Source organism: Nicotiana tabacum, chromosome 15 (assembly GCF_000715075.1).
Source record: "Nicotiana tabacum cultivar K326 chromosome 15, ASM71507v2, whole genome shotgun sequence".
Classification (NCBI taxonomy): domain Eukaryota; kingdom Viridiplantae; phylum Streptophyta; class Magnoliopsida; order Solanales; family Solanaceae; genus Nicotiana; species Nicotiana tabacum.
The window spans coordinates 66,923,762-66,944,970 of NC_134094.1; the positions used below are offsets into that span (position 1 = coordinate 66,923,762).

The 21,209-nt window shown below is 40.1% G+C and overlaps 1 long non-coding RNA gene across 1 annotated transcript; it reads left to right on the forward strand.

Annotated features, from left to right (window-relative positions):
• Window positions 1–2,204: 2,204 nt before the first annotated feature.
• On the forward strand, window positions 2,205–20,150 carry LOC142169452 (uncharacterized). The gene is made up of 2 exons (XR_012699284.1): window positions 2,205–2,664; window positions 19,770–20,150. It is a non-coding gene; the product is annotated as an uncharacterized LOC142169452 (long non-coding RNA).
• Window positions 20,151–21,209: the final 1,059 nt, after the last annotated feature.

Here is a 21,209-nt window from a genome sequence, read left to right on the forward strand (position 1 = left end):
GAGAAAAGCACTTATCAAAATAAGCTGATTTTAGAAGCTTGGCCAAACAGGCTATTAGTCTGATAAATCTTTCTCCTAAGATAAAAAACCTAGTCTGATGAATTTTCTCCTACGATAATTAAAAAAAAGAAGAAGTCTGGATTTAAAAAAAAAAAGAAGCGTCATTTGTTCACGCCCTCAGAAAATAAGCATTGGGGCAATTTGTTTAAAAGAATGATTTTCTCAAAAAAAAAAAATGAAAATAATTTTTCTCAAAAAAAAAAAAGAAAAAAATTCCTTCTTGGTTCGTTTTAGCATAGGGTACACAATTCCCTAGTCTCGTTTTCCAACATAGGATCTCCACTCCCTAGTTGATTTTATTTTAGACATAGGGTCTCCATTCCCTAATCTCCTTTTCCAACATAGGGTCTCCACTCCCTGGTTGATTTTTATTTTAGACATAGAGTCTCCACTCCCAGTCTTCTTTTCCAACATAGGGTCTCTACTCCCTAGTTGATTTTATTTTAGACATAGGGTCTCCACTCCCTAGTCTTCTTTTCTAACATAGAGTCTCCACTCCCTAATTGATTTTTATTTTTAGACATAGGGTCTTCACTCCCTATTCTCTTTTCCAACATAGGGTCTCCACCCCCTAGTTGATTTTTATTTTTAGACATAGAGTCTCAACTCCGTAGTCTCTTTTCCAACATAGGGTCTCCACTCCCTAGTTGATTTTATTTTTGACATAGGATCTTCACTCCCTAGTCTCTTTTCCAACATAGGGTCTCCACTCCCTAGTTGATTTTTAGTTTTAGACATAGGGTCTCCAATCTCTAGTCTCTTTACCATTATCAGGGTACATTATTCCCCATCGCATTTCCCAAACATAAGGTACACCAATCCTCAGTTGAGGCACCATTTAGATAATCAGGGTACATCATTCCCAAAAGAATCATGTTTTTCCAGGGTACACCAATCCCGACCTTTTATTTCTTTCAATAATGAAGTAGAATAGAGTTTTGTTACAAATAACTCATAAAATTTTTCTAGTTAAAACTGGGGCAGAAAATTTTTATTTGTTTATTTGTTTTAGTGTCTGAGCAGGTTTTACCTCGAGGCATGGGGTTTGAGATGACCAAAAGAAGAAATCTTAATCCAAAACAAAGAAAAAAAATAAAAGAAGTAAATCCAAAATATAGAAGAAGTAAATCCAAAATGCAGAAGCGGATGAAAGGAAGTGGACTGCTCAAGACATGTCTGAAGTCACGAGCATTGCATGTCCCGTTTTGGTCATAAGAAGCCATAGAATAATGAACTAGCACCTGTAGCTAGCAAGCATTAAGATTCATATCAGAGTCTGCATGAAGAACCACTCAAGACTCAAGATCAAGTTTTAGAAGACTTATAGAAAGGAATCTTGTAACTCATAGATGATATGCTTGTTTAGTTTATTTTCATTTTGATTTTGGTGTAATAAGGGGTTCAGCAAGCGGCAACAACAGCAACAACAGTGAAATCATAGCTCTTCAGTAGTCCCAGCTACCAAAACCTCCAGAACTATACTGACCTGATTCCTTTATAGCCAAGGATATGTAGGCAACCTCGGAAGCAAGGTTCGGTCAAACTTTTCAAAACGCTTCCCATGGAGTATCAGGCGGGCAAATATTGCTCATAATTGCTCACTTTATCTTTGCCCGAAAATTCTTCATATTCTCGAGCAAAGGGGGGTAGCTGTGAACACCTAATTTTTGCCCCAAATAGGAAATTACTCCTAAAACTAGTCCAAAAATAATTTTAATTGTTTTTATTTTTTATTTTTAGGAGTTTTTCTTTTATTTGTTTTGCATTTATTCGCATTGTTCATGCATATTTAGAAATGTTTTAAATCATAAAAACCATAAAAAAAAATATTTTATCTTTCATTTAGGGTGTTAATTGCTTTTAGTAATTAATCATAGGTTAAAAGCATGATTAAAATAAAATTTATTTGCTTAATTGGCCAAAATGTGAATTTTAACAAAGAGGGAAAGAGGGCTGCCCGAAATTGGGTTAATTTCCAGTGGCCCAGGTGAATTTCACCAGCAAATAGCCCAATATCCATTCCTAGCTCGCCCCTTCTGCACCTCAGCCCAATCCCATGACCCGGTCCAATAACCCTTCCTCCCAGGCCATCAAACGACGTAGTTTAACAGCAAAACTACGTCGTTTCCTCCCCCTCACTCACTAAAAACGACCCATTCCCTATTCTCAAAAGAGAACGGACCCCCTCCTAGAAAAAAAAAATCCTAGCTGCCTTTCAATTCCAAAACCCCCAACACGTTCTCTGATCTCTCACTCTCTCATCTGCATCCACACACCATCATTCTCTCTTGTTATTCACTCATCTCCCACCTCACTATCCCTTTTACTTATACAAAAATCTAAAAAATAAATAAAAATTCTAGATTCGAAAATTGCATCTCAAATTCTAAAACAAAAGCTTCATGAAAATGGAAAACAAAACAACAAAAGAGGGGAATTCAGAATTACTTCAATCTCTATTCATCTGGTATATATATTCTGGGAGTTCGAAGGATATTTAAGCTATTAGAGTCGCCGTTTGTTGCTGCAACCGTACTGAGCTCTGTTTGGTTTGAATTTCGCCTTTATTTGGCCAATCTGTTAGTGATTTCACTGTTCATCTAGGTCAGTTCTCAAATTCCTTGTATTATATATTCGTTGAATGATTGACAATCGATCGAATTCCTGTTAACTATTTCATATCTGCCAAAGTTAAGATTTCTGCTGCTTTAATGTGCCATGAATGTGTATTTGATTTTAATTTGGGTGAAAGCATGTGGAAAACAAGGATGAATACCGTGAAAGGTGTAGATCTAGGAAGAAACAAACAATAAAAATAGAAACGAGAGAGGGAGGAAAGCAGATCTGGGGAAAACGTGAATTATAGAATCTGATTTCAATAGTAATTGTAAATTAGTAGCATTCAAAACAAAAGGTTAGATTCATGAATTATTCTGGATGTTGGGTGTTACTGGTCTTTTAAGAAAGGAAATCGAATTGGGCTAAAACTAAAGATGAGGTTTGGGTTTAATTTTGCCTAAGAGATTTATGGCTAGTAAGGATTCTGGCCATTTGGTTTCAAGTGGCATGTCAATTTGTTAGCTAGAAATTAAGAGAGTTTTAAGCTTAAAATATTTTTCATGCCTTATTCTTCTAATTAGTCACGTTCATAAGCTTTATAGAATAAATTATGGAGTCGCAACATTAACTCTAATTTTTAGCATTTTTTATAATTTTGTGTTAATTAATTCACATCACCTCTCCCACAATAATCTTCCATAACTTAGTCTCACAAATAATCTCAAAGTTAGTTTAGAATATTAACCTTTAAACATCGTAGTTTGCTTTAGGCGCAATTAATAATAAATCATCGTGGCCATGGGTACAGTTCCTGTGGCATGATCACGATACGTAAATCCCAATTCGAGTGCGCGTTTCACGCGACTCGACCACAACTTTAAATAATAATTAAAATAAACATGTTGTGAATCACGGGTGCGTTTCACGTGGCGTGATTTGCGATGTGTACAAAAATAATAAGTGTGCGATACCGCGACTGGTTTAAATAAACTCCATAATTGTTTAAAATAATTAAAAGCGGTAATGCACAAAAGGTTCTAAAACATGTAATAATTCAGATATTTACGCCACGTATTAATTGTTAAGCGACCGTGCTAAAACTACGGAACTCGGGAGTACCTCACACCTTCTCCTGGGTTAGCAGAATTCCTTACCCGATCTTCTGTATTCGCGGACCATAAATAGAGTCAATTTCCTCGATTTGGGATTTTAAAATAAACCGGTGACTTGGGACACCATCATAATTTTTCCAAATGGTGACTCTGAATTAAATAAATAATCTCATTTCGAATAATGTTACTTTAATTGGAAAAACTCCCTATCCCTCGGGAAAAAGGAGGCGTGAAAGCCTCAAAAGACACTACGTTGACGTGACTATATGGACGCGATCGCAATTCATCAATCACCTAAGATAATGTGAACGCGACACCTATACGCGAACACGAAGAACAAACCACCTGACTTCCCATGCCTGACATAATCCCTACGCGATAGCGACTAACAATCGCAAACGCGAAGCTTCAGCTCCGTAGTGACCGCAATTGTGACCTCAACAACGCGAACGCGAAGAACATAAGGGTGATAGCCACCAAACACACTACGCGATCGTGATAACCCTTCTGCGATCACGATTAACACCAGAACACCAGAAGACAACTGATTCAAAACAAAGGGGAAATGGTTTGAAACCCATCCGAATTGCACCCGAGGACCCCGGGACCCCGTCTAATCATACCAACCAATTCCTAAACATAGCATGGACCTACTCGAGTCCTCAAATCACATAAAATAATATCAAAACCACGAAGCGCACACCAATTCAAGCTTAATGAACTATTTCAAATTCCTGAATTCCAAAATTACGCTGAACATGCCTAACCAACTCGGAATGACCTCAAAATTTACAACACAAGTCATAAATTACCATACAAACCTATTCCAAGGCTTGGAATCCCAAACGGATATCGATAATCACAAAGTCAACTATGGGTCAAACCTATCAACTCTCCAAGCCATCAAACTTCTAACTTTCGAAAATTAGCCTCAAAATCATCTAGGAACACTAGAAATCAAATCCGAGTATATGTCTAAGTCCAAAGTAATTATCCGGACTTCACGAAACCATCAAACTTCGATGCACGGTCAATTACGCAAAAGTCAAACTTGGTCAACACTTCCAACTTAAGCTTCCAAGTTAAGAACTAAGTGTTCCAAATCACTCTGAAATCTTCCCGAAACCAAACCAACCACGTATGCAAGTATTAATACCTCATATAAAGATATTCAAGACCTCAAACTGCTGAACGAAATACCAAAGCTCGAAACGACCAGTCCGGTCATTACGTTCTCTCTCTTTTAAACAAACGTTCGTCCTCGAACGTGCCAGGAGTTGTTCCAAAGACATCAAATCATTGTATAAACTCACCATACATATACCCATGCGTGATCCCGTCACCAATATCCATATAAGCCAGTCACCAATATCCAAAGCTTCACTTAGCTTACAAGCACCCTTAATGGCATCACAACACCATAAAGACTCTTTTCTTCACTCAGGCTAACTTTTGAGGTTAGGTCTAGGTAAAACCACCTTGGATTCAACTTGGAACCTTAGAGAACTGCTAGAGAGGTGTTGAGAGAGTTTGGGAACTGTCCTTGGTCGAAAATGACCAAAAATGAGTCGTCCAACCCTTTTAAAATGTTCAAGGGTCGTCCATCGCCTAAGTGTGTCCCATTGGGAGCTGCTTGTGCGGTCTCGCGAAAACTCGAATATCGCTATACTCCGATGTCATATCGATGAACGGTTTAATGCGTTAGAAACTAGACTCGTACATCTTCAATTTGATAGGTGGATTTCCAAGTATATTGGGAGAAAAGCTCTGCTATATTTGACATGACTTTCAGCATATTTATGAATGTAACTTGTGATGACCTTTGCCAACTTTTGTTCCACAACTCGCTTGACTTCAAAAAATAACACACGACTATCATATGACTAAAATAACTCATAACATAACCTCATTATCATATTAAGCACCCTAGTATCACTGTCACGCCCCAAAACCGAGGAGCGCGATCGGTGCCCAACCGAGTGAACACGACCGAGCAAGCCTGTTAGATTTCATTCTACCCAAACTCATCCACGAATAGAGATAATACATATTTTCATTAATTAGACGAAAATGTGTTCATGTATACAATACCAATTCATTTCCAATAGTTTTATCACTATTAAAGTCTCAAATGGACAAGTAATACAACCATAACATAACATAGTTTGTCTTTCCCCAGCACCAATACACAACCCACACTATGTCTACGGAGCCTCTATAGATAAAGAAGAGTACAATGATAATGCCGGCAACAAGGCCCCGGCTATACTTCAAGCCGAATACACAAAGTACAAAAGATACATGACCCCGGGATGAAGTGGGGCTCACTAAGTCAGCTGGGAAGAAGGTGTACTGCTATCACTGATCAATATCTCCTGTTGTGAAACCACCTGCATCCATTTAGAGATGCAGCGCCCCCGGCAAAAGGGACGTTAGTATCGTCGAATAGCACTAGTATGTATAACTAAACACCCTCTCAATAGAATGATAAATAATACAAACAAGATTATCATAATATCAATAAAAGCCTTAATCAACATCAAATCTCAATTTAGGATCAAGATAGTGTTCAAATTAATTTCCATATCTCACATTGGGAGATTTTTTGTATCGATATACCATTGTCCACAATACCATTATTCACAATACCATTATTCACAAAACCAGTACCACCGTACTCTTAGCATAGAGTCCGATCACGACCCGATCGGCTAGGCCATCTCAGTAGAGACTTCAACCATAATTTCTCTCAATATTAATACCACCGTCTTTAACACGGAGTCCGATCACGACCCGATCGGCTAGGCTATCCATTAGGGACATCGACCACAATCACAATTTCAATTACAATTTCCAGCACAATCACCACCATGTGTGTGGCATGGTGCCCGATCATGACCCGACCGGCTAGGCTGTCTTATTTGAGACATCAACCTTTCTATATCAATCATCGCATTTCATATTACTTTCACATCTTTTCATTTCATTGGCACTAATGGCCATAATTATAAGATCATTCTTGGCACGTTGGCCATGTTCAGTATTTCATGCTCACCTTATCAATTTCAAATATCATTATTTTCATCAACAACAAATACAATTCAAATCAAGGTGTGTAGTACACATGTGAGCAATTTAGAGTCTAATGCACATAGAGATATTTCACAAAATTTGGCATAATAGCCTTCATTTGAACTTGACTTAAAGTCGAAACATTATTAATGCACAACCCATATTTTAACACATCCTCAATTGGTAACATAACATGAATAAAGCATTTGGGATGCTTGTTGAACATATATCTTTCAACCCAATCTTACTCGGAATAGCCAGTTTCATAATGAATCACTCGGGACTTACACAATTTATATGAATATCGTGGGATTCAATTCTAAGAGAAGAGTTTAGCCAACATACCTCACTTGAGCTTCCTTACACTCTAAATGTTCCGGAATTCTTAGCAACTTCAATCTATTTTAGAAATATACAAATTGCACCAAAATTAGGAAGATGATCATAGTTCTAGCTTATTTGGGCATTTTATCAAACACTAGGTGTGTATAAGGTTTCAAGGCCCTTTTATGGAGGATTCCATCATCCCACAACCCAATCTTTACCATGCTTAGTTCAACAATCTTCCTACACCCCTTGATATCACATGCATGTAAAATAAACAACTCTCATGCCCAACAATTTCCTTGCTAATTACCCATTTCTAGACAAAATTCGAAATTGAGGGTTAGGGTGTGGAATCTTACCTCTAGGATGAAGACCTAGTGAGTTTCCCTTCTTAATCTTCCAAAACTTGAGCAAGAATTGAAGAATAAATTATTGAGGAGCACCTTCTCACTCTAGGGCACTCTCTCTCGCTCTAAAATATCAGATTATAGCTCAAAAATGGCCTAAAGAGTGTATTTAACGAAATAAGGTCGGGTTTTAAAAACCCAAAAATGGAGCTCCGGGACAAGGTATGTGATCGCATATGCGGACTGCATATCGGTCGCATAATTATTTACAAAATAGCCAAAAGAACTGTCTGTGTATGCGGTCACTATGCGGTCCGCATAACTGTTATGCGGTCGCATAATGCACCGCATAACAGTTATGCAGTCGCATAGTCGACCGCATAGCTGCTTCCAGAATGGCCCTCGCCTGCTCACTTTTGCGGCCATTATGCGGCCCGTAGAGTGATTATGCGGTCGCATAATGGACCGCATAAACGCACTTTCTGCCAAAAAATTGGGGTTTTTATACTTAAGAACTTTGAAATTTTTTGGAGTGTTACAATCACCCCAAATGTACATGTTATAATATTCCCAACTTGCCGACTTCCGACGAAACTTATTTTCTTCGATTCATTTAGCTTCTAAACCTTCCAACCCTCTTGGTACTTGCAGTTCATGATCATAAATATTTGTAACCTCCAAGGTAACATGATTAACTTACTTTATGTACTTTCAAAGATGATCTCATTTTTGAGCTTACATTAATTGACTTACGACGTACCTTACGTACGGAAACATGGGTGTAACAAAATGCCACCTAGTCACATACGACGCAATCCGTACCCAACAAGCAACAACTCGAATATATCTGAAGATGGAAAAAAAACCAAATGAGAGGACTATCCAGCAAGTCCAACAGGTACAACCCCCAATGGTACCATACTATGAATCCATCCCACAAGGGAGAAGCAAAACACGCAAAATAACCACAAAGAATCTCATCCTAACATAACCCTACTGCAGCACGTAGCCCGGTCCAAACATACCTATCCACACAAAATATCCATCGAGCCATAATGCTCACAATCAACAACCACATGTTTATCAAAAGAAAACACGCGAAACTCATGACCATAACCATAGAGAAATAGATAGCACAATATACTACCAATGGGGAAAGCATGACAAAGGTGCCATAAGCAACTCAACATTCCAAGAGCCACCTCGCTCCAAATCTCGCCACCAAGAATGGACAGAGCCGCACCATACATGTGAATAGCCACGTAGTCTCACAAACCTGTCATAGCATAAGAAAGAAACATATGAAACAAATTAAGATACAAATAACATCCTTTCCGCTCGATGATACACCCAAATTAACTGATGCGCAAGAGTGAGCAACCCGATTCGATGTCGGATACACATTCTCATTAGGCCTACTAATGGGCCCCCAAATCAATCCGGATCATCCTAAAATAGGTAAACAACCTTCCAAAAGTCTATAGTAACCTATCCATAACACACCCCATTAGCTGTCTAACCCTTAACATATCTTCACAGTCCACAAGCAAGGAATAGTCTCCCTATGAAAACATCTAGCCTCTAAACCTCAAGAATATAGGAATCTCCATATTCGATCCCAACTTCACCACTCAGTAACTGACAATCACTCATATACAATCATCTCACAGAAAATACTCACATAATCCTCTGCGCCATGTAGCAAAACCTGAACATCAATAGTCAACATCTAGGCGATTATCATAATATGAGTCAAGCATCCGCAAGTTATAAACACAATGCGTTTCCTAACACGCACACCCTTCTCAGGCGATACAAGGTTGTACTAACATCCTCTAACATCTGAAATCTCCCATACCGTCTAGAACTCATGACCTTTTTTTCAAAAGCGAACTTCAACCTTGCCTATGAAATCTCAATCCCATACGGTGCACCACTTTATCATGCTATCGTATGAAAAAATGAGGACCCCATTCTCAACTCTGAATCACAAGTAGGATATACATCCCATAAACTGCAAACCTTTCACTAACTCAATTACGTGGAACAAAATCACAACAGGTAATGAATTCCACATGCCTGTAGAGTACATCAACCGCAATTCGTGGCGAAACTATTCCAAAATCTTCGGAACCCATTTGCACATAATCAAATCCTCAGAACTTATTTCCCTCTAACTTAACCAAGTAATGAAGACTGCCAAACCCGAAGGTAAGTCATTCCAAAATGCTCATTCTGAAGGGACCTTCTACAAATCCGAAGCCGTTTCTTGCGTCTCTCTGATACTGCCATGTTGAGTCAGCAATGATATAGAAGTACCGCAAGTCTAGACACCATCTAGCACAGATCTCAATCCTAGCCATACTAATCCTTGTCCAAGATCACTTCAAGATCCACCATATTAAGTAACAGAAGATCAACCCTAGTCTCATAACCCCTAATAGTGCCCAAACAATAATGATTGACACAATCCACCACAATAGAGTCTCCAACGGGCATAGACATATAAATAGGAGTATCTAGAGAATCACAAGACATATCCAAATATGAAGCAAAGTAGGATGACACATACAAATAAATCGAACCTGGATCAAATAAAATTGATACATCTCTATGAGAGACCGGAACAATACCTGTAATAAAAGAATCTATGCAACTGCCTCAGTCCTATCAGGGAAAGAATAACAATGGGCCTGGCCTCCCCTTTTAGGTAGTCCTCTAGCTATATGTCCTCCACCTATAGCTGACTGTGCAGGTGGAGTAGCAACTGGAGCGAAAACCATAGTCTGAGTACCCTGCTGAGGTACAGTCTGTACCCTGCTGAGGTACAGTCGTTTAGAGTCTGGGACAATATCTCACCAAGTTCCTTGTATCCCCACACTCAAAACAACCTCTTTGCCGATGTGGTTGCTGGATCTGAGTCTTCCCGGGATGACTGAAGTAATCACTTTAAAAACCTCGTACAGAAGGTGCACTAAAGGATGGCTACCCGGTACAAGTTCTCTGAAATCCATGGCTAGTTGGAGCATCATATGAGACCTGAAGTGCGGGCAGAACTGGTCGACTGGCAAAACCTCTACTATGGCGGGTCTTGGCCGCAAAATAGAAAGCAGTAAATCCTCTAGATCCACGAGGCTTCTTAGCCTCCCTATCCTCCCTCTCCAGCCCGCGGATACGTTCCAACCTCCTAGCAAAATCCATAACCTGATGAATGGAGTCTCAGTCTCCAACTCCTGTGCCATCCCAAATCTGAGGCTGTATGTGAGTCCCTCAATAAATCTACACTCTCTCTCTCTAATAGTGGAAAGCAAATCAGGTGCATGATGACATAACTCTATAAACCTCAGAGTATACTCAGACATAGTCATACTCCCTTGGCGTAACTGCTCAAACTGGATAAGCAACTCGTCCCTGCAGATTTGTGGAATAAACTCCCTCAAGAAAAGACCAGAGAACTAGGACCAAGTAAGTGGTGCTGCGCCAGCTAGCCTACTCGCCTCATAAGTCTTCCACCATTTATATGTCGGTCCCGTTAACTAAAAGGTAGTACGTTCGGCCCCGCGACTCCACCCAGCCCATAGTACGAAGAATGCAGTGACATTAATCCAAGAAACCATGCGCATCCTCAAAATCCCCGCCACTAAAATGAGGAGAATGATACTTCTGGAACCTCTATAACCTCTTCTGCTCTTCAACCGACGCACCTGCTGTCACGACCCAAAATCCAACTAGCCGTGATGGCACCTAATCTCACCCGCTAGGTAAGCCAAATAAACACAATCCGATTCAATTAATTTTTAACTGACTCTAATACACTCCCCAAGGACTGGTAGTACCAATCATGAGCTTCTAAGATTAGAAATTACAAAGCTGGTGTGAAATAAAAGTACGTCATGTGTATGAAATATACATGAACAAATTGAAAATTCTCAAACTACCATGAACAAGAAGCAATAATGACTGGAACGCAGGTACATCTTCAGATCCAGCTCTCGCCGTATGCAGCTACATTAGCATCCGAAATCTGCACACAAGGTGTAGAAGTGTAGGAAGAGTACAACCGACCCCATGTACTCAATAAGTAACAAGACTAACCTTTGGGCTGAAAGTAGTGACGAGCTCAACAGGTATAGTCCAATATAAAAATAACAGTACATAAATGTAGGCATGCTTTCACGTACAACAGTTAAGCTCAGTGCAAATAAAATAGCTCAATTCTGACTGATATGAGGAATTTGACATATTTACATCTACATGCAAATGTACATACTATATGTGATGCACTTCAGTGGAAACCTCGTATACTCAAATCTCAAAATACTCAATCACTCAGTACTGTATACGGCCAATCCAGCCCAGGGAAGATCCATTCCATATATATGTACACATCGACTGACAGTCGGTCACTCAGTACTGTATAAGGCTAATCCAGCCCAGGGTAAATTTATCCCCAAATGTAAATGACCCGGACAAGATTCATGTCCAGGGAAATTCATCACAATTATAAATAAATAAGGCAAGTCCATACCCTGGGAAGTACATCCCAAATATATATAAATAAGGCAAGTCCATTCCCTGGGAAGTCCATCTCGAATATAAATCATGTACGCTCATTGTGGGGGGGGTGCAGACTCCGGAGGGGCTCCTTCAGCCCAAGCGTGATATAAAGCAGATATGGATTGCTGTAGGCGGGAAGCCCCGATCCATATAATAATAAAGTCGATATGGCCTGTTGCAGTCAGCCAGCCACGATCCATATAATAATAAAGCCGATATGGCCTGCTGCAGGTAGGCAACCCCGATCCATATAATAATAAAACCGATATGGACTGCTGCAGGCGGGTAGCCTCGATTTATATAATAATAAATATAAAGCCAATATGGCCTGATGTGGCGCGCAGCTCGATCCCATAAATATCCTCACAATGGATGAATATGACTGAGTATGAAATGTACATTTTAAATAATTAGTTCAACAACAACACGACCATATGGGTCCCAAAATATCGGCACGTAGCCTAAACATGATCTTTAATACGAGCCTCGGCTCAATTTCTCTAACACGTGGAGAATATTCGGGTAATAAAATGATTCTTTAATTTTACAACTCCACAAAATTTATTTAAGTCACAATTTCTATGGTGCACGCCCACACGCCCATCACCTAGCATGTGCATCACCTTCATACAATCCACATAACACATAATTCAGGAATTTATACCCTCGGAACAATGTTTAGAAATGTTACTTACCTCGAACAAGCCGAATCCAATGCCGAGTAAGATAAGCAATACTCCAGAAATTCCATTCCGCGCATATCAACCTCCATACGCCTTCCTATCTCCTCAACTCAAGCCAAATGATTTGTATCTATTCAAACAACGTGCAAATTAATCACAATTTACTCCAATACTTACAATTTAACAATTTATAAAAATTCCCAACTCCGCTCGAAAAGTCGGCAGTGGGGCCCACGTCTCAAAATTCGACGAAACTCACAAAGTCCGACAACCCATTCAATTACGAGTCCAACCACCTAGTTTCACTCCAATCCGACTCCTAATCGACATTCAAATCCCAAAAATTCGTTTTATGAAATTCCTATAATTTTCCCTAAATTTCCATCTCAAAATACTAATTAAATGATGAAAACAATGATATATTCATGTATATTAACCAAATCCCAGTTAGAATCACTTACCCCGATGATATGTTCCTAACGATATGTTATATTTTCAGTGATGTCTCCAAAGACTACAGCCACCCAGAAGGGAAAGTCCGTGGCTGGTGATATTACTAGTCAAGCGCCACGAGTTATCAGGGCTCGGAGAGAGTCTCATAGTGAGATTCCATCTCAGACTTCACATACCTCGCCCTCTCCAGGAGAGCTCCGAGGGCACCAGCTCCAGCGCCCGCTCATGGACGTTCAGCCCCTCAACCGGATGCACCGGGTCAGGAGATGAGGGATGCTATTCAGTTAATAACTCGATTAGTAGCCGCACAAGCTCGACATCAGGAAGTAGGTATTGGTCATGCAGATAGGTCCGTCAGTGCGAGGGTTCGTGATTTTATTAATTTAGACCCTCCGGTATTCACGGGGGCAGATCCAAACGAGGACCCTTAGGTATTTATTGATAGAATGTAGAGGACGTTGAGGGTAATGAAGGCCACTGCGACTGAGTCAGTTGAGCTAGCTTCCTATAGACTCCAAGATGTTGCAGTTAATTGGTACGAGTCTTGGGAATTGTCCAGAGGTGAGGATGCCCCTCCAGCAGTATGGCAGGAGTTTACAGAAGCTTTTCTTTGTCATTATCTGCCACCAGAGATTAGACGGGCCAGAGTTGATAGGTTCTTGACCCTTCGGCAGGGTAACATGAGTGTTCGAGAATACAGTTTTTAGTTTGATTCGTTGGCTAGGTATGCTCCCACTATTGTATCTAAGATGGAGGATCGGGTTCACCAACCTTGGGGTTAGAACCGCACTTGCTTAACAATTGTATGTCTGTCTCACTTTAGCCAGACATGGATATTTCTCGTATTCAGGCATACGTTCAGGGTGTAGAGGAGCGTAAGCAAAAGCAAAGGATGGATCATGAGCATGATAGGGCCCAGAATAAGAGAGCGAGGTCTTCAGGTCCTTCTGGTGAGTTTCAAGGTGGTTAGTGACCACAATACCCGAGGTATCCAGCCCAGCCATCGGCTAGCGTGCCCCCTCAGTTTGGCGGTAAGAGATTTGATCGTTCCACATATTCAAGGTCTGGTCAGAATTTCATGGCCTCAAGTTCTCAGTATAGGGGTGAGTCAAGTCAGATGAGGCTGCCCTTGCCACGACGTGCTCAATGTGGTAAGTAGCATGCCGGGCAGTGCCGTATGGGGTTAGGTGTTTGTTATACTTGTGGTTATCCGGGCCACGTTATGAGGGATTGTCCGACGAGAGGTGATGCAAGCATAGCTCAGCCAGCGAGATCTGTAGCTGGTTTGTCATTATCAGTACGCCCCCTGGGCAAGGTTCACAAGCACCAATGAGTCGTGGTAGAGGCAGAGGCGGAGCATCTAGCTCGAGCGGTCCTCAGAACCACATTTATGCGTTGGCAGGATGACAGGATCTAGAGTCATCGCCTTATGTTGTTACAGGTATATTATCAGTCTTCTCATATGATGTATATGCACTGATTAACCCAGGTTCCACCTTATCATATGTTACTCCATTGGTTGCTAGTAAGTTTGGAATAAAGCCTAAATTGGTTAAACCTTTTGAGGTATCTACAACTGTCGGGGACTCAGTGGTAGCTAAGCTGAGTATATATGGGTTGTATAATAGTGGTTCATAGTCGATCTACCGTAGCGGACCTAATCGAGTTAGATATGGTAGAATTTGATGTTATAATGGGTATGGATTGGTTGGCTTCTTGTCATGACAACGTTGATTGTAGATCAAAGATAGTCCGATTTCAATTTCCAGGGGAGCCCGTTTTGGAGTGGAAAGGTAATACGGCGTCGCCGAGAGGTAGATTTATTTCCTATCTCAAGGCAAGGAAGATGATCAGAAAGGGCTACATTTATCACTTAGTTCGGGTTCAGGATGTGGTCACCAACCATTCAGTCCATCCCTGTGGTTAATGAGTTTCCCGATGTTTTTCCTGATGAACTTCCGGGTCTTTCGCCAGAGCGAGAAATTGAGTTTGCTATTGACCTACTACCGGATACTCATCCAATATCTATTCCTCCCTATAGAATGGCCCCCGTAGAGCTGAAAGAGTTGAAGGAACAACTAAAGGACTTGCTTGAAAAAGGCTTTATTAGACCTAGTACATCACCGTGAGGAGCACCTGTGTTATTTGTGAGGAAGAAAGATGGTTCCTTACGGATGTGTATTGATTATAGACAGTTGAATAAGGTGACGATCAAGAATAAGTACCCGCTCCCGAGGATTGATGATTTATTTGATCAGTTGCAAGGTGCCAAGTGTTTTTCAAAGATAGACTTGAGGTCCGGGTCCCATCAGGTAAGGGTTAAGGAGGAAGATATTCCGAAGACAGCATTCAGGACCCAGATACGGGCACTTTGAGTTTCGTGTTATGTCGTTTGGTTTGACTTATGCCCCAGCAGTATTCATGGATTTGATGAACTGTGTGTTCAGGCCCTTTTTAGATCTGTTCGTAATTGTATTTATTGACGATATATTGGTGTATTCTAGTTCAGAGGCTGAGCATGCAGATCATTTGCGTACTGTGCTCAGAGTTCTACAAAAGGGGAAGTTGTATGCAAAATTCTCTAAATGTGAATTCTGGTTGAACTCTGTAGCTTTCCTTGGGCATATCATTTCGAGTAAAGGTATCTGGGTTGATACACAAAAGATTGAGGTAGTAAAGACTTGGCCTAGACCCACGACACCGACGGAGGTTCATAGCTTTCTCGATTTGGCAGGTTATTACAGGAGATTTGTAATGGGATTTTCTTCCCTTTCAGCACCTTTGATAAAGTTGACTTAGAAGGGAGCAAAGTTTCAATGAACTGATGCTTGCAAATGGAGTTTCCAGGCATTGAAGGAAATATTGACTTCTGCACCGGTTCTAACGCTCCCAGAAGGGACCGATGCGTATGTTATCTATTGTGACGCCTAGAGCGTTGGGTTGGGTTGTGTACTGATGCAGCATGGTAAGGTTGTAGCTTATGCTTCTAGACAACTGAGAAAGCACGAGAAGAATTACCCGACTCACGATTTAGAGTTAGCCACAATGATTCATGCACTAAATATGTGGAGGCACTACTTGTATAGCATTCATGTTGATATCTATACGGATCATAAGAGCCTCCAGTATATCTTCAAGCAAAAGGAATTGAATTTATGTCAAAGGAGGTGGTTGGAGCTACTTAAAGATTATGACATTGATATTTTATACCATCCGGGGAAGGCGAACGTGGTAGCCGATGCCCTCAGCCGTAGATCTATGGGTAGCCTATCATATTTATAGCCAGAGAAGAGGGGAATAGCCCATGAGATTCATTAGCTAGCTAGTCTTGTAGTTCGATTACTGGACTCAGGTGATATTGGAATTACTATTCAGGATACGGCAACATCCTCGTTAGTAACTGAAGTGAAGGAATGCCAGTACGAGGATCCTGTGTTATTTCATTATAGGGATACCACCCCTCAGAAGGAGAAGACACCATTTGAAATTACAAAAGATGGGGTCCTCAGATATCGAGGACGATTATATGTCCCTAATGTTGGAGGGCTGCGTCGGGAGGTTATGGGAGAAACTCACTATTCTCGTTATTCTATCCATCCAGGAGCAACAAATATGTATCGTGATATCAATGAGGTATATTGGTGGGACGGAATGAAAAGGGATATAGCGGAGTTTGTTGCTCAGTGCCCTAACTTTCAGCAAGTTAAGATTGAGCATCAAAAGCCCGGTGGATTATTGCAGGCTATGGAGATTCCGACTTGGAAATGTGAAGTAATTAATATGGATTTCATCGTAGTCTTACCTCGTACCCAGCGTAAGTTCGATTCTATATGGGTGATTGTTGACAGGCTTACAAAATCAGCCCATTTTCTGCCCGTTAGGACTACATATTCCGCAGAGCATTATGCAAGGCTTTATATTAAGGAGATAGTACGACTGCATGGTGTCTCTGTATCTATTATCTCGGATAGAGGAGCTCAATTTACAGCTAACTTCTGGAGGTTCTTCCAAAAAGGATTGGGGACTCAAGTAAATCTTAGTACAATATTTCATCCCTAGACAGATGGGCACGCTGAGCGTACTATTCAGACACTTGAGGATATGTTACGAGCTTGTGTGATAGACTTCAAGGGTAGCTGGGATGATCATCTGCCGCTTATTGAGTTCACATTTAATAATGGCTACCATTCCAGTATTCAGATGGCTCCATACAAAGCTCTTTACACACGTAAGTGTAGGTCGCCTATAGGGTGGTTTGATGTTGGGGAAATTACGTTAGTAGGACCAGAATTGGTACAACAGGCAATCGAGAAAATTAAGCTTATACAAGAAAGGTTATTAGCAACTCAAAGCCGTCAGAAGTCTTATGCGGATAATCGACGGCGAGACTTGGAGTTTCAGATTGATGATTGGGTATTCCTAAAGGTATCACCGATGAAAGGTGTCATGAGGTTTGGCAAGAAAGGAAAACTTAGCCCTCGGTACATTGGACCATATAGGGTCATACGCAAGGTAGGCCAGGTAGCATATGAGTTGGACTTGCCTTCGGACTTGGAATCTGTACATCCAGTCTTTCATGTGTCTATGCTCCGTAAATGTATCGGAGATCCTTCCAGAATCATGTCAGTTGACGACATTCAGGTCACAGAGCAGCTATCATATGAAGAAACTCCCATTGCTATATTAGACAAACAGGTTCAGAGATTGAGAACCAAAGATGTAGCTTCGGTAAAAGTACTTTGGAGAAACAATAATGTGGAAGAAATGACTTAGGAGGCCGAGGAAGACATGAAGTCTAGATATCCCTACTTATTTCCTCCTCCAGGGTCCGACTGAGACATCACAACCTTAAGGTACGTGTATGGATTCTTGTGTTAGTTATTGTCATTGGTCGTGTAAGGCCATTGTCGTTATTGATGAATGTGGTCCCATATAGCGTTGAATTATTGAGTTCTACAGGAAGAGTTGGTAGTAGTATTGTTACGAAGGCAACTCTGCCAAAGTTATATAGATCCCGGGAAGTTGAACATTCGAGGACAAATGTTTCTAAGGAGGGAAGGATGTTACATCTCGCGTTTTCATATGTTAAAGTTTCGTCTTCAGTTAATCGACATAGACTCGGGGATGAGATTATCTTGAGGTTAACATATTTATGCTATTTATAACAAGCGATAAGTTAGTGCCATGAAGGATAATGGATACACGAATTAAAGAAAATGAGTTTCGTTGAGGGTTGTCGATTTGGGATAAAATACGGTGCGAGCTATAATACCCGATATTTACGAACTAGTACCATACAAGGTACCATATGACATCGATAGTATGATGTATAAGGTATATTAAAAAATAAGTAGAATTTTTAAGTAATTTGAGATAATTCTTAATTATGCGGGTAATTGGTTAATTATCGGGTAGCGGGATATTACCTAATTAATTAATAAATTAGTGGATAAAGATTTAAAATTCCCACCCCACCCCTACGTGGCAGCAAGCCACTTCCTAAGAATATGACTCTTAGTCATTTGTAATTAGGTGGCAAGATAATGTGTTAGTAACAAGACACCTCCCTTCTAATATTTTCTTAGTTAGCAACGTTAGTAACCAAAACACATCATTCTAACAAGACACCTCCCTTCTAATATTTTCTTAGTTAGCAATGTTAGTAACCAAAACACATCATTCTAACAAGACACTTCCCTTTTGCAAAGTTAGCAATGAAATTTCGTACAAAATTCCTACAATCAGAATGTTATCAATTCCTATAAGTTTTCAAAACTTCTTGCAACCAAACAATTCCAACAGGAATTATTAGCACCATAGAAACGTGAAATTTTACGGTTCTAAAGAAGTACGGTGCAACCTGTTCCAGGAATATCATACGGACTTTCCCTACTCCAGGTATGTTAAGGCTATCCTTTCTTTCTTTTTGGCATGATCCAAATTATACAGAAGAAACGAGCAAACGCACAGTTTTGATAAACGACTCTATTCATAGAAATACTAGGGGTCTCTGTGTTCTTGATTCCACATGTGACATATTATTATATCTTTTGTTCATGGGTCTCAGAATAATACGCAGTTGATAAAGTTTATCCGAAAGGAATATTCAGATTATTAACATATTTTCATGCATTTCATTCATTTATACATGTACATTGACCCATGACCAGATGGCGTTATATACGCGTATATATATATATATATATATATATATATATATATATATATATATATATATATATATATATATATATATATATCTCATATATATATGTATATGATATATTAAAAAAACATTACGGCGTTATATATGCACCACCACCTGATCAGTTGGTATATGTTGATGATGTTGCCCACAGTGGCCGAGACGATATAATGGAATGCCCTCAGAGGCTTGATGATGTAATGTACACCTATACCTATGCATGACACGACATTTATACGCACGTGCATGACATTATAAATGTTGCAGAATTTACAAAGTTATTCAGACTTACAGGTGGATTTCTTTATTCCATGTTTTATCTATGTTTTTTATGTACTGATTTTCATGCCTTACATAATCAGTACATTATTCGTACTGATGCCCTATTTCCCAGGGCCTGCGTTTCATGCTCGCAGGTGCAGGTAGGCAAGCTGACGGTCCCCCTTCTTAGGATCCTTGATCAGCGAGAGTTGGCGTGCTCCACTTGATCCAGAGCTGCTTTTGATTTTGGTATGATATGCTTGTATACATATATGGGTATGACGTGGCTCAGTCCCGTCTTTGTACAGTTGTATTTCTATTAGAGGTCTGTAGACAGTTATGTATAGTTGTATAGTATGTGGCCTTGCTGGCTTCCAATTTTGGATATATGGTTGTCTATAGCAGCCTTGTCGGCGCGCCCTATGTATTCCGCACATATATGTATATATGTCTTTTGGACAGGTTTTCCTCACGCATGTTATTCTCGTAATGCAACAGATGTTATTCATGTTTATATCTTAGTCGCATGCTTAAGGGTGTTCGACAGGTAGGACTCGGGCACTCGTCGTGGCCCATCGTTTTGGGTCGTGACAGTCGGCATATGTTCAGTATACGAGTGATCATTTTGGTCTTATAGGTCCGTATGTCATATGTATAAGTTTGTATTACATGTTGGGTCGTCAAACGTTGAGTATTCCCTCATGTTTTATTCTAGTTATCTCACGGCAGCCTTTCTATCTCATTTTTCTATAATAGTATGATACGAAAAGATATGTTACATTGGTACTCGGTTGAGTAAGGTACAGGGTACCCGTCGCGGCCCATCGGTTTGGGACATGACAAAAGTGGTATCAGAGCAGTTCTGTCCTAGGGAGTCTACAAGTCGTGTCTAATAGAGTCTTGTTTATGGGTGTGTTGTGCACCACACTTATAAGCAGGAGGCTACATGGTATTTAGGACTATCACTCTTTATTCTTACTCTAGATCGTGTGGTAGAGCTCAGTTGTAAGAATTTAAACTCCTAAATCCTATTTTATTCATAATAAGATGATACCTCCATCCAAACGACAGCTGGTAAGAGATTGACTGTGGCCGTGGAAGAGTTGGGTCAGAGGAACTCGACTTTTTGCATGATGCTTATGATGAGTAAATGTAAGGTCTTCAGCAGATCATGTGTGTACTAAGACGTGTAAGAATTTTGATAAGGAGAGATTCAGAAGGTAGATACAAGTTTCAATAAGTAAAAAAAACAAGGTGAAGAAGGGTACGAGGTACCCAGCTAGTAAAGATTATCATTATTTACCATTCAGGAAGAGAGATATAAGCATTTCGAGTTACCTTCAACAATAAAAAATGTATGTACAATCGGCCACATCCATCTCAGTTATGCCCTATGGGAGCTAACAGATATGGTTTAAGAGAAGGACGGGATATCAGGATTCGGCTGGGGTTAGAGTAACCCAAAATGGTGGATGGATTGTTTGCATTAGTTTACATTTCTGAAGGATATTGAAAAAGTGCTAATAGATCTCTAAAATAGTATAGCTAGATATGAGTACTACAAAGATAGGCA